This window comes from Pomacea canaliculata, linkage group LG6, assembly GCF_003073045.1.
Source record: "Pomacea canaliculata isolate SZHN2017 linkage group LG6, ASM307304v1, whole genome shotgun sequence".
NCBI classification, from domain to species: domain Eukaryota; kingdom Metazoa; phylum Mollusca; class Gastropoda; order Architaenioglossa; family Ampullariidae; genus Pomacea; species Pomacea canaliculata.
The window spans coordinates 11,577,686-11,590,724 of record NC_037595.1 but is presented as its reverse complement, the minus strand read 5'-3'; the positions used below and the strand labels follow the sequence as shown (position 1 = coordinate 11,590,724).

At 40.1% G+C, this 13,039-nt stretch overlaps 1 long non-coding RNA gene across 1 annotated transcript; it reads left to right on the top strand.

Annotated features, from left to right (window-relative positions):
- The first annotated feature begins 1,965 nt into the window (after positions 1–1,965).
- Positions 1,966–4,317, top strand: LOC112566573. The gene is made up of 3 exons (XR_003099647.1): positions 1,966–2,122; positions 2,745–2,827; positions 3,140–4,317. It is a non-coding gene; the product is annotated as an uncharacterized LOC112566573 (long non-coding RNA).
- Positions 4,318–13,039: the final 8,722 nt, after the last annotated feature.

Genomic DNA, 13,039 nt, shown 5'->3' with positions numbered 1-13,039 from the left:
AAAGATGATGGCAAACAAATTGTTTGCTGCTACATGTGTTTCATCACCTCATCCCCGACCCACAAAGCTTAAGATTTATATCATATTAATGTGTATCAGATACTGGATAAATCCTTTACACCATCTTATGTTAATTAGTTTAATTAATCTCACTGTCACACCTTTACTCCAGTTTCGTTAACATATTTTTTCTCTCTAATTTCTTTTTTCTGCTTCTCATTTGCTCATGTGTTCATGAATTCATTTTTTCTGCAAAGCAATTCTCGAGTAAAAAAAGTTATGAAAATGGAGCGTAACTCCTGCTACTTTGATGCTTCACTGGGTGGTTTCCCTTTAGCCTTTCTTGTTTTTAGTATTTCTCATCTGTCTCTTGTCTGCTAGACACTGAAAAAAATAACAAGGCTATGTTTTACATTTACTTTAATCTTAAGAAGCGATTTTAAAAATAACGACCAAAAGTCACTGCCCTGATCTTACGACAAAATGTGAACTTTAATATCAGCTCACGAACGGGTGAAATTCTCATGCCCCTGAGGCAGCCATACTCAGCCACAAAATAAGATTAAAAAGAAAAATCAAGTTCTTCGTGTATTCTTTAGAAAAGAGGAAATGGTTATGTCATGTACTTTAGCTTGATAAATATAACAGAGTAGCCATTTCCTCTTTCTAATAAAGTAAAGTGTCTTGATGACAGACTTGTTGCCCTTGTCAGAAAAGTCCTCTTGACATAGTAACCCAGCCCTCGTATCAGGGTGATCGTGACCTTTTCATGTGACACTGTGACCGAGAGCGAGTGACATAAAGTAGCCACTGTGTGTGACACTGACACAATATGAAAATAATTGTGTGACACTGTGACACAGTTTATTGTGACAAAATAAATGCGACAATTGAGTCACAGTCATCTGGCTCACATGGAAGTTTTTAATGACTTCGATCAATCGCACAAACTGCTGTCTCGCAAGACCAAAAAATATACACAGTAGATAAATACTAAAATTGAGGCAAGGATGAACAGAGTACGTGTCAACGAAACTTTTCTTTTTTAGTTTTTTTTTTTTTTTTTAGAAAATAATTTCAAGACGTATTTCTCTAGAGTACGAGGCATTCGAGTGTGGTAACAGATAAAGAACATAGAGTAAAGGAATTTCTCTCAAACTTAAGTCGAATATTTAAATCTTTAACTTAATGCAGTAAGCCACTAGTCCATTAAAATAGACTCGATAATAGGAGAGAGTAAATAAGCTAGCGACATTTTATTTTGGAGTCTGTCTCTTTTTTTCTTTCTTTTTTTTTCCCTTCCTTACCTCGCCCCAACCCCGTCTGATGTTCTTCCCTTCCTTGTTCACCCTGACCCTTTCCCCTTCCTTAGCTGAAAGTCTTAAATAAGTGAACGTGGACTGGTGTGCATCTCAATGAAAATCAGTCACTAGCCTCCAGTGGCAAAAGAAATAGTTTGACCTGATTATGGAAGTTGACTTCATCTTCGAGACCTCAGATGAACACAATCCAACCATGATTTTAGGAAGTTAAGCCCAAACACTCGGGCTTCAGTCAAAGCCGACCTCACACTCACACCAGGTTTCAGAAGTCGCTCACATGCATCACTGACGACACAATCATATCTGTCACACCCTGTTGTACCTGCGGGGAAGAGGGAGGTTGCGCTCCTGTCGCAAAAGGTCAGCAAGGGCACCTCAACCTCCTGATTCCAGGACACAAAGCTTTTTATTCCTCTCTGTAGGACAGCTCTTTGTTTATTGTTCCGGTGATCTGACCCTACAACAAGGAAAACTTCCGCAGAACACGAAAGTTGTGTCAACTGTCTGTTGTTGTGCATGTCAACAAAGCGGACCTGAAAACCAGTTTTCTGCGTCGGCCCCCTTGTCGACAGTTTACCGGATGTTTGGAGGTTAGCTGACGTCACCGGCCGACTGATAAGGTATAAGTAGCCAAGAGGGAACTGCTTGTGACGATGAGAAGTTAGGAGGAGGATATAAAGGTGACAGACGATAATACCGACTCAGAGAGCGTCTGCGAGAAAGTTCAGTCACGTGTGTGAAGCTCGGACAACGACTTGTCGTTAGGTATCGCTCTCTTTACCTAACATGTACGCAAAAAGGTATTTTGGTCTTATTTTGTTTCAAAATTAATTTTTTGATAAAAGTGATATTAAAACATTTTAATATTGTCCACCACAAGCAGCAAACTCTTCCGTTCACGCCTCAGATCCCCATCTGTATCCATTTCCCACAGTTCTATCCGCTTACTGATGCATATTTTCAAAAATATTTACAAAAAATATTCTTGAACCTAGTCTCTATCACACACACATATAAACAGTCCTGATGTGGAAAGGTGAAGTCTCTGATTTGAAAAGAAGTAACTCATAAATTTGTATTAAAAGATTAAGAGTATAAATGACGGAAGCTGTTGAAATAGTTTGTTGAAATTTGATGGAGGCCTAGTAGAAAACAAAAAATCTGTTCCACAGTTTTTTGTCTTAGTTAACGGGACTCAAAGAAGGCTGATGTTAGAAGATTAAGATGAACGGAGAAGTAGTGAGGCCGGGGGGTAAGGAGGGGAGTATAGACGAAAGGTGCCCAAAACAGTGATACACTACCATAATCAGTACCACTGTTATCAAAGCTGATGAAAACCGCGATGTAGTCCATTATCATAATAATAGTTTTGATTTAGGTAAGAGCTCACCAGCATCCATAACTTAATCGTTTATTCTGCAGGTTGTTCCAGCTGCTGTTGGTGATCATCCTGGCCTCGGTGACGTCCTCGTTTACTGTCCAACCTGAGTTACAAACTCAGCCAGGTGAGGACTGACTCCTGTTTGTCTCCGTGTGTGTCTTTACACTGGTTTCAATATTATTGGCTTACTTATATTCTTTTGGCAGATGAAGGCTATTTTTACATTCCCTTAAATGTCATAGAGAACGACATTAGCAAACGCCATGACCATCACCAACTCCATAATAGCGACTTCTAAGCTTGATTTCTTTTATGTTCTGAAACTCTACAATGTTGTCTCCTTTGTTCGTCCTCTCGCATGCACAGACACACAAGCACGCACGCGTACATGCACAGAAGTGGCAGAAATGATGCCCCAAACTGACATTTGTTGCAGTCCTACGTGAGCTGAAGCTTGCCACCGACAATAACCATCCCTTCCCCTGGCCCACTCTTCACCCCCCTACACATTCTACCCTCCTTTCTCCCTTCCAGGTTCAGTGCTTGAGCCTGAACCCCAAAGTCCTACCGACAGGTGTCTTTGTGTCGTGCGCTGCTGCAAGACGACGATGAGGATGCGCCGTGCCGTGACCCTGACGCGCAGCATGCCGCTGGTCCGCCGCAAGAGATGCTGCGGCTGTCAAGACTGCGGCTCCCTGTAAGGTCGCCCTCTGACCTCTGCAGGTCGTTATGGAGTGAGGTATTAAAGCGTCACGCGAGGGCGGCTTCCATCTCCTATCCTCTCTGTCTTATCTTCCCTAACCCGGAATGGAGTCAGGTACCCATTCCCGCCAGCTGGGTGGACTGGAAAAAGTTTGCTGCACTACTCGGGTATCTAACGCCTCTTAGGTCGGACGCCAGCGCTCTAACCACTCGTCAATCCGCTTCCTTTGATCAGAAAACGAAAGTAACCCTCGTCAGTGCTTCCAGGCTACTACGTCTCTTCCTGGGAGTTGTATTATCAACTAAGAACTTGTCATGTGGACTGTGGTCATCAATTCATCAGCTTGCAAGACCAGAGGCATGCTAACCAAAAAAAATTAAACTGTTGTGAATTTGTTGTATCAAGGTGTGTTATGTAATCTTTATCACGTTTCAGTTTCAGTTTGTTTTCATGCATTTTTACCCGTTTTTAAATATCCAGACTGTTCTGTTGCTAGTTTGTCAAAGTTACTTATGTCGCTAAAGAAGGATTGATACTTATATTGACAATGGCGAGCCCACTGTGAAACTGTGTTGTCTGATGTGAAGCAGAGGCGTTGGGATTCTTTTATGAACAGAATTGTGTCTATACCAGAACACGTCCTGGCAGAAGTTGTTTTATTTACGCAAACTTTATGCTATCTCTTCAGCAGTAGATAAAATGGTTCTGTGTGTGTGTGTGTGCGCGCGCGCGCGCGCACGTGAGAAGTGTCGTAGGTGTGTCTATAAGAATGGTTTTAAAAGGTTGTTTCCGTGTATTTTGTGTCTTGCTACGATGCATCACTTGCTTCATCTTGTAACTAGCATTTTTTTCTTACATATTTCGTAACTGAGCACACTTCACATGTTATAATAGTCCATTGGGATTAATAAAATTGGTCATATGTGATTTGGTTGATATTTTTGTGTAAAAAAGTACTAACTGCCCATTTTGAAAATTGGGCGCCAAGAAGGAAATTCATCCCATTCAGGGCCCAACACGTTTTGACCAATCAGAGTTACTGATCACCTTGTTAGATCGTGACGTCAGCAAGACAACGCTGTATCATTGGTTGGTATAACCGCATACATTATGCAAAATTAGGCTTAGAACTTTTATAAAAATGTAGTTCTTTACAAAGAAATTGAACGATATCATTATTTATTTATATTCTCTACTTAATATTAGCTTTTCCTGCATTTGTTTACTTGTCATTTACATTGACACGTGATTGGTTCTGTTGACACTGGGGCTCTGTATGGGGTCAATTTTATTTAGCCTTATGGCGATAGACAAGAAAACCTGTTGTAGCGATCCTTGTCATTCGTTTATTCCTTCATCTACTGACACTCAACATGGACTGTCCAGCCAGCTGTACACATCAACAAAATGAATAAATGAATGAAACACCACAATAAGCGGCATTGCACGTCCCAGAGACACACGAGATGTAACACTTTTCTCAGGTAAACATCATCGATAATAACACTTACACCCAAGAATTAAATAAAATTGCTTTAATTTATGGACTGTGTCATGTATACTTTATGTCACAGTCAGAGAATCAAAGACTCGGTCGACCTGACACATTTATCTTGTTTTTGTTGATTAACCTGCCTTTCATCCACGAGTAATGATTGGTGGTTCTTTGGTAAGAAACTCATTCTGGACACTGCTGATGTTCAATCACCATATAAAGGACGTGTTCTAGTCAGGTGAGACCTACGGATTGAAGCAATATAATCGCCGAAAAAGAGCAATTTCTTTTTGACCAATAGCAAGCTGGCAAATAGTGATGGAAGGTAAATACCCTGGAGGTCAGAAAAATATTTTAGAAATGTTACTTTTTTTAATTATATGTAAAATCCAGAAATATTAGTTATCTCCAAAAAAATTCTTTCAGTAATTTTATTTTATTTTATTTTGGAGTGTCGAAAGTGTTGTTGTCTTACTTCTGTCTATCGTACAAGAATCCAAGATGTGCAAAAATTGTGTAGGAAAATGTAGTCACGTGATGGTGAAAGCTGACTGGTTGCCTTGTTCTGAGATCAACACTTTGACATCAGTCATCAGGTTCAAGCAAAGTCCAACATACAAATATTAAACCAGAAAAATATCAACGGAACTGTGCTAATAGGACAGAAAAAACAAAGACAAATAAATCCAAAGAAGCAATCAAAATCAAAAGGTAAGCAGGAGAGGGAGGGCAAAAAAAAAAAAAAAAAAAAAAACCCTACTGAAGATCAAAAAGGTGTTAGAAGAAGACGCAGCTGTTCGCTTATGTCCAGATATATCACGATGACCCAAGCCAAAGGTCACGGCAGATGACACCATTCTTTCATGCCGAGTGTTGGAATAGACACGTTCACCAACAGACACTTTGTCGACAGAAGGAGTAGCACGAGTTTCCCAATCACAGATAGCACCGAATGACCTTTCCCCTACAACCCTTGAAACCGAGCCACCATACTTTCTCGTCTTTCAGCTCGTCCTGTTTCGGCTTCTTGGGTTCGATATTTATCTTTCGCAGATAGCATTTTTTTTTCTTCCCTGTACTGTCACAGAGATCGCACTCAGCTACAAATTATCTACTCCTCAACCAGCTCCAAGTTTATGGAAACACACAATGGTCCTTTTAAGTTAACCACCACCACCACCACCACCACCACCACCACCACCACCAGGTCTTCAGATGGCGCATTTGTTTGTTTGATTTTGTTTCACGCTTTCTGATTGGTTATGCGATCTGTGCAGAAAATTCAAATGATTCTCCTGTAGTGTCTCATCTCCATCATCTGCTTACCTACCCTGCGATACCCGGCAAATCTGCCAGCCATCAAACCTCACAAGGTTCCACACCTGACAGTCATATTCACCTGCCAAAACACGTGAGATGTTTATTTATAGTTCTCGTTGCGCTTCGCGAAGCTCATGAAATGTTTGAACTTCGCGTTTTTGTTTTTGCACAGTTAGTTTTCAGTGTGGCAGTCAGCCAGCCACGTGGCCTGGACCTTTACCTTTTGAGCGATAATTTTAAGCATTTTCAAACAAATAAAACAAAAATAAACTTAACAGGATATCAAACAAAATTGTAATTAAACTTTAGAGCCAACGGCTATAAACTGCTCCTACCTTACTCAACCTTAAAACAGAACTTTGTTGTAAATCGAAGGAAAGTAGTTTATCCAACTGCGTTTTCAAAAAATATTTTTAGACCAGGAGATGTATGATTGCTGCGATGTCTAGCCCTACAGTCAGTGAATCTTTTAATGAGCACAAACCAGGTAGAAATGAAATAATATAACTCCATGATTAAAACCTAAACATTTTAGTATCAAAAATAGTCCCAAACGGTGAACAACGTGACTAGCCGTATGTACACGTTGTTATGACGGAAAGTGGGAAGGTAATGTTAGTTGATCATGCTGAATAAAATCCAGGAGATTATTGCAACATTCTGGTCAGCAAGACTTACAAGTCATGTGCGCATGCGCAGCTACTAGAGAGGTCCAGAGCCCACCAAGCCACCAGAGACGACAACCGCCGAGACAGTTGCGGGGGTGACTTACATCAGGACAGCGCGACAACCACTAAGCGACACACTCCACTGGTTACAACACTCGTAACACTCGTGTCTCCATCGTTGGTGAAAAAAATATGGAAAAATTCTGATTTTGAAATCAACGTATTTCTCAAATGGTATGTAACTTGTTTTCAAATAATCTAGAAACGAATGGATTTTAGTTGTTTGTACAGAAAATATTTAGCATGAAGCACACGCTTGTGAACCGTTGTTTTCTTGTTGAAGGTTCCGTACATATTTGTACACAACGCTGTGAATGTGTTACACACCCTGAGTATCTGCTTCAAGAGGTGATGTTCTCTCTGCATCAGTAGGTCTTAACTCTCAGATGGGGTCTAGACACACACACACACGCACACAAACATTTATGCATGAGCACACATACTCACTCTCTCATACTCACGTCAGACCCGTCCGTCATCACCCCCAAGCAAGAGAGAGAGAGAAGGAAGAAAATAAAAATACGTGAATGTCAACACTTTATTAATACCAAGACGAGAGAAGGAGAAAAAAAAAGACGAACAAAAATAAGATGGAATGGACTGAATAAAAAAAAAGAGACAAAGACAAAAATAAAGATCATGAAAACACGCAGACAATAATCATCCAAAATACAAAAAATACAAAAAAGTCTACTAGAATACCGTTTATAATAGCTCAGGATCCTTGAACAGCAAAAAAGTCTCAGAATAATTAGGCTGTACGCGAGAATATGGAATAAAAAAAGGAAGCGGAGGGGTGGCAGAAGTCCTCGCACCATAGAACATCCGGTAATTTTCTCGACTTTTTTTTAGAAAAAAACCCAGCGTTTCTTTTCCTGACCACAGCTGTTGATAATTTTTCTCGTTCATCATGTTGCTACATCTTTTCTTTTTTTCCTTCCCTCCTTCCTCTCGCAGCTAATGGCGCAGCTCTTGTTTTCTCTTCCGGGCCAAGCGATGGAGAGGCTTGGCCATGGGCCGCTTGCTCGTTCCCTGATGTTCCCTGATGTTCCCTGATGAGATTTGTGAGGAAGTTACCTTGAACTGCTTGATGTTCCTGTTTGTAGCGGCTTAACCCTCCGCTGATGCCTCCGCTGAATAATAATCTTCTCGGTAGGACAGTGCACACAAAGTCTCTTCTGTCTTCTCTTTTCTTTTCAGTTTTTGTTTTTTTGCTTTTAAGTGAGAAGACACGCAGAAATTTTTTTTTTAATGAAACAGATGACAATGATTGATAAGAGTGAGAGAGGATGTAGCTACGAGCTCAGAGCTAAGAGAGAGCGCATGTGCATCTGTGAGCGATGATACGGTGAGCTCTTGAATGGGTACGGGCAAAGATACAACAAATAATTAAATGGACCGGTAAATAATAATAATAATAATAATAATAATAATAATAATAATAATAATAATAATAATAATAATAATAATAAATTAATAGGTGGCGCACAACAGTTTGGCAATACAGATCGTACATAAAGCATCTTTCATACTTTCTTCATTTTTATATTTTACACTATATCCTCTCGTTGATTTTTTTTAAAATTTATTTATAACATCCCAGTAAATGTATGTGTTTAGTTGGGCTTTTGTGAATTATGAACCATGAGATGAAGTAATATTTCCCAGAAGATAGATGTTTCAGAAGATTAAAAATAAAACACTTATTGTTAGTGTAAAAAAGGTTCACCTTCGCTTACTTCACTGCAAAAGTGTATTTAGTAAACGAAGAAAAATTTTGATGATAAAAATAGTTTAAGAACATTAATAATCTATAATGAACTACAACCGGCAATGCTGTATTGTACCAATGTTTTTTGTTTTCTTTCTGGAGATTGTTACACACGGTGCAAACTGAGCAAGTTTTGTGACTTCTAACTTTAGACTGAAGAGATTCGAACCTGGGTATGCTGCCATGAATAAAGAGTGTGATGAGAGCGAGTTGCTGAGCTTAAATTCTTTAAATAAACGGAAAGTTTAAAAGAACACAGAAAGGGGGGAAAAAAAAAAAAAGGTGGGGTTACAGAAATGGCGATTCAAAGGTAGGATATCTTCGACAAAAAAAGAACAATAAAAGTGGAGACCCGACAGCTGGCCTTCCTCCAGGTCTAAGGCTAAAGGGCTGCTGCTTGTCATCGTTGATGGTCACGATAGTGATGGCGACGACAACCGTAATAATTTAAATGCCTGCGGTTTTTTTCTTCTTACGGCGACCTTATCATCGACCGCGCCATCGTAAGATAACGAGCACGAGAATCTTGAAGATGTGGCAATTGAAATCTTCAAAAAAAAAAAAAAAAAAAAAGGAAAGAGAGAAACAGAGTAAAAGGAACGAATAAATGACGCACACACACACACGCGCGCGCGGAAGGAGAGTTGAAGAAATTTTACAAAGCACAAAAACGACAGTGGCAAGATAATGACAATTAGGAAATTATGCTCTGTGAGTTTATTTATTTAGGAGTTTATTTTATGAATATTTTATTTTCAGTTGTTTGTTCACTCCAGGCATTCAGCGCACAGCTGGAATTAACAAGAGGTTTGGACATAAATAGAAAAGAAATAAAAATGTCGGGGGATTAAAAGTAATAACATACCAAATATATAGAAATACTATAATAAACTAAAGCAATAATCTAGTAATTTAAATAATTATTTAGGCCTCTTTTCATGTAGGATATGAATGTAGTAGTAATGCAATGCACATGTACATAAATGCATGCACACATTTTTTTTATACAAAAAAGTGTTTGCATATACGTTTGCAAACCCGACATATATGGACACACAAAAACATTCATTCATACATACCCAAACGCATGCAACGCAGGAAGAAAAGAATTCCTTTGACATTTGTGGGTTTAGGTTAGTAAAACTGTTTATGAAATACTTTGCCCAGAATATGCAGCTAGCTATATTCATGAGATTGCTGTACGATGAGTCATAACAAGTAGCATTGTAGGCAAAAATAAATCGTCTGGCTGCTATTCATTTCTCTTGAGGTAAGTAAGTGTCTAACAAGAATGAACATTTTGCAAAGGACTTCTGAACGAATGGTCATTGTGGGGCAATGAACTGGAAGTGACTATGCCTAGCACTCGATAGGTAGGGGGTCGGAGCCCAGTCTTTTTGTTTTCTTGGTTTTGTACCTTCTCTGAAATGTGAAGTTACCATTTCTGTAGAAACATTAGACGTTATTCAAATGAGAATATGTAATTAAGCATATACTAGTGGCAAATATAATAATGTTTGTTTTTTGCTCTCCCCACCAACATTTCTCGTAGGATGTAAGAGAAAGGGAAATAATAGCAGCTTTCAGTTTGTATTCAGTTATCGACTTTGTGAGAGACACACCAACGATGTCAACACTGTGCTGGATAACTATTGTTAAGAAAAAAAAAAGCGGACAAAAATACAAAAAAGCAGCAGACAACTTTCAAGTCAAGGAGATAGCAAGCCGAGGGCTTGTCCGTCATCCTTTTCTCCTTTTCTCGTTCCCCCCCACCACCATCACACCCTCCATCCTCTCCCCCCAACCTCGACAACCTCCCACAAGATGCCTCCCTCTTGTCGGTGAGCACCAAACGTCAGTACGCCTCTTGTGTCGCTAACAAGCGATGAAGCACGAGGGGTGTGGGATAACGACAGATAGATGTGAAAAAGAAAGACACCGGATGCCCTCGCCTGCCTCCTCGCAGACCTCTCTCTCCCTGTTGCTAAGTAGCTGGCAACTTTCAGACCCTCGCCTCGCCCAGGGGTCGAAACCTCCCCTCCCCGCGTGGAGGAGCGAGCAGTGGAGTGTGATTCCTCCCCCCGTCTTGTGAGGGTGGGCCGAGCTTTGCCAGGCCTCGCCTGTCGCGACTATCAGTTATCACGCCATCTTGGATAGAACGGGTATCGTTCATATTGGAGTGCCAACCGAAATATTTCACATGTCCTCTCCTTCTTAAGCTGTTTTTTTTTCTCCTAATTTTTTTTGTCTCTCTCTCACAGTACTCAAGAGTTAAGCAGATGCCATGTTGACTGCTTCTCCGTGCTGATTAGATAGGAGTTGTGCGTTGAGATGCCACCACGGTGGCCAAAGTTTCAGCGGAGGGGAATAGGATTTCACAGATGTCGTTGTAGTCTACAGCCCTCCACTTTGTAACTTGGAGAAAAAAAAAATAGGAAAGGGGTATAATAAGTTATTTGAACTTCTTATTTTCAGACACTTTTTTTTTACATTGTTTTAAATAAGGAATAAACATTATCTCAGAGTTTGATTATTTCACATTTAAAAATAATAAAAATAGACATTCGTTCGAATCGTTTCTTCTTTGAGGTTATCAATAACAGAAAGAAGTTACGATGAGAAGAACAACGAAAAAACAAGGCATGGTCATTATTACAATGCTGATCCTATCTGGCACATCAGGATATCGCTAAACTGCTTTTTTTTAGCAATCAAATATATGGAAATAAAAACATTTGGGATAAGATGTTAACACTATTTGATTAAAACCTGCGAAATAAAAAAAAAAAGGAAAATGGAAGAGAAGGGAAAGAGATGGGATGAAAAATAGCCGTCAGTCATCTGCAAAACATAACAATGTGAACGAGCAAAACAAAACAAAAAAAAAGTGACAAGCTTAGAAATGAAGTATGCTCTCTCACATATGACAGTGTTGATGAGATAATGTCGGCCATTTTCACAACAGTGCCCGCCAGACAACGAGAGGAGGGAAATAACTGTGTAAATTGTATGTGCAAAACTTATGACACGGAACAAAATATATTCATTCTGGAAATAGGCAGACGAAGCCAGGAGACCCACCCCACCACCATACTACCACCACCACCACCACCAACACACCACCATCACTACCACCCATGACATGGCAGACAGCCCGGAGGTTTTGTTTTGATGATCTGTTTATTACAGCAGCTGGTCGCACCCGAGAATGAGGATCTACCCCGGGTTTTACACCAGAATGAGTTCTAGCTTTCGCAGCACTTCCATCCCCAAGCAAAATGGGGGTCTGTGGGCAAAGAACCGTAACTCCTGAGCACCAAAGGGAGGCGATAACTGCGGCTGACAGGCGGGCTAGAACTCCGAACCCAAGGTTTCTCGTTACCCCTGGCAATTTTTCACTTCCCGTTCCATCATGGCTGAAATTTGCAATCGGGGATTTGGCGCCGTGGTGGAGAGCAGGGCTGCTGCTTGCTGTGATTTAGTACTCGCGCAGACAAATGATATTGTTTCAGCCCAAACTAATACACAGTCGTCGTCTACCCCACCGCGCACCTTGTCCGTCTCTTTATTCACACTTTCTCCTTTCTGCCCTCGGTGCCCTCACGTGGCGACGTGGCGAGCGGCAGACAAACGACAGCGCATACCTACGGTTAGAAAGTCTGACGGGGAGACGAAACGAAGCGTGGATTCTTAAAAGCTATCCTAATGAGACGTTCAGGACCCGTTTCAGCGGTTTTTGGTTTTAAAGACTCTTCTGTCTACTATTTCTCGTCCCTGGCACGGGACCCCCTGGTTTGTGGTATGAATCGTTCATTTTTAAAGGCTGTTTCTTTCTTTCTTTTCTCCTCCTTCGGATTCTCTAGATTTTGGTAGTTTTGAGGATGGAGGGTGGATGAGAGACTGGAATACCGAACATACTTTATTGTGAGTGCAGAAATGAATAAATACTCAAACAGCTGTTGAGAAGAAAATTCTTTTTTTTCTTTTTTTTTTTTTTTTTTTTTTTTTTTTTTGCTGGGTAGTTGAACTATTTGTAAATAGAAAATCAAGTGCTCTGCCAAATTCAAATACTCAGCTTGACTCCAAAAATGTTTGCAGTGAAACTTAAATATCATATATAAACATAGTTTTATGCGTTTAGCGTTTCCCCACTATCAGGTGAAATAAAATTTATTTATTTATTTATTGTGCTCTGATCTATTATGGCTACTTAACTCGTTCTGAATATAATTATTGTCTTGGTCTCATTTACAACAGTCTCCACAGGTCGATCCTCTCTTTATTCTCGGGACATCTAGGATGTGAAATACTCTCGCACT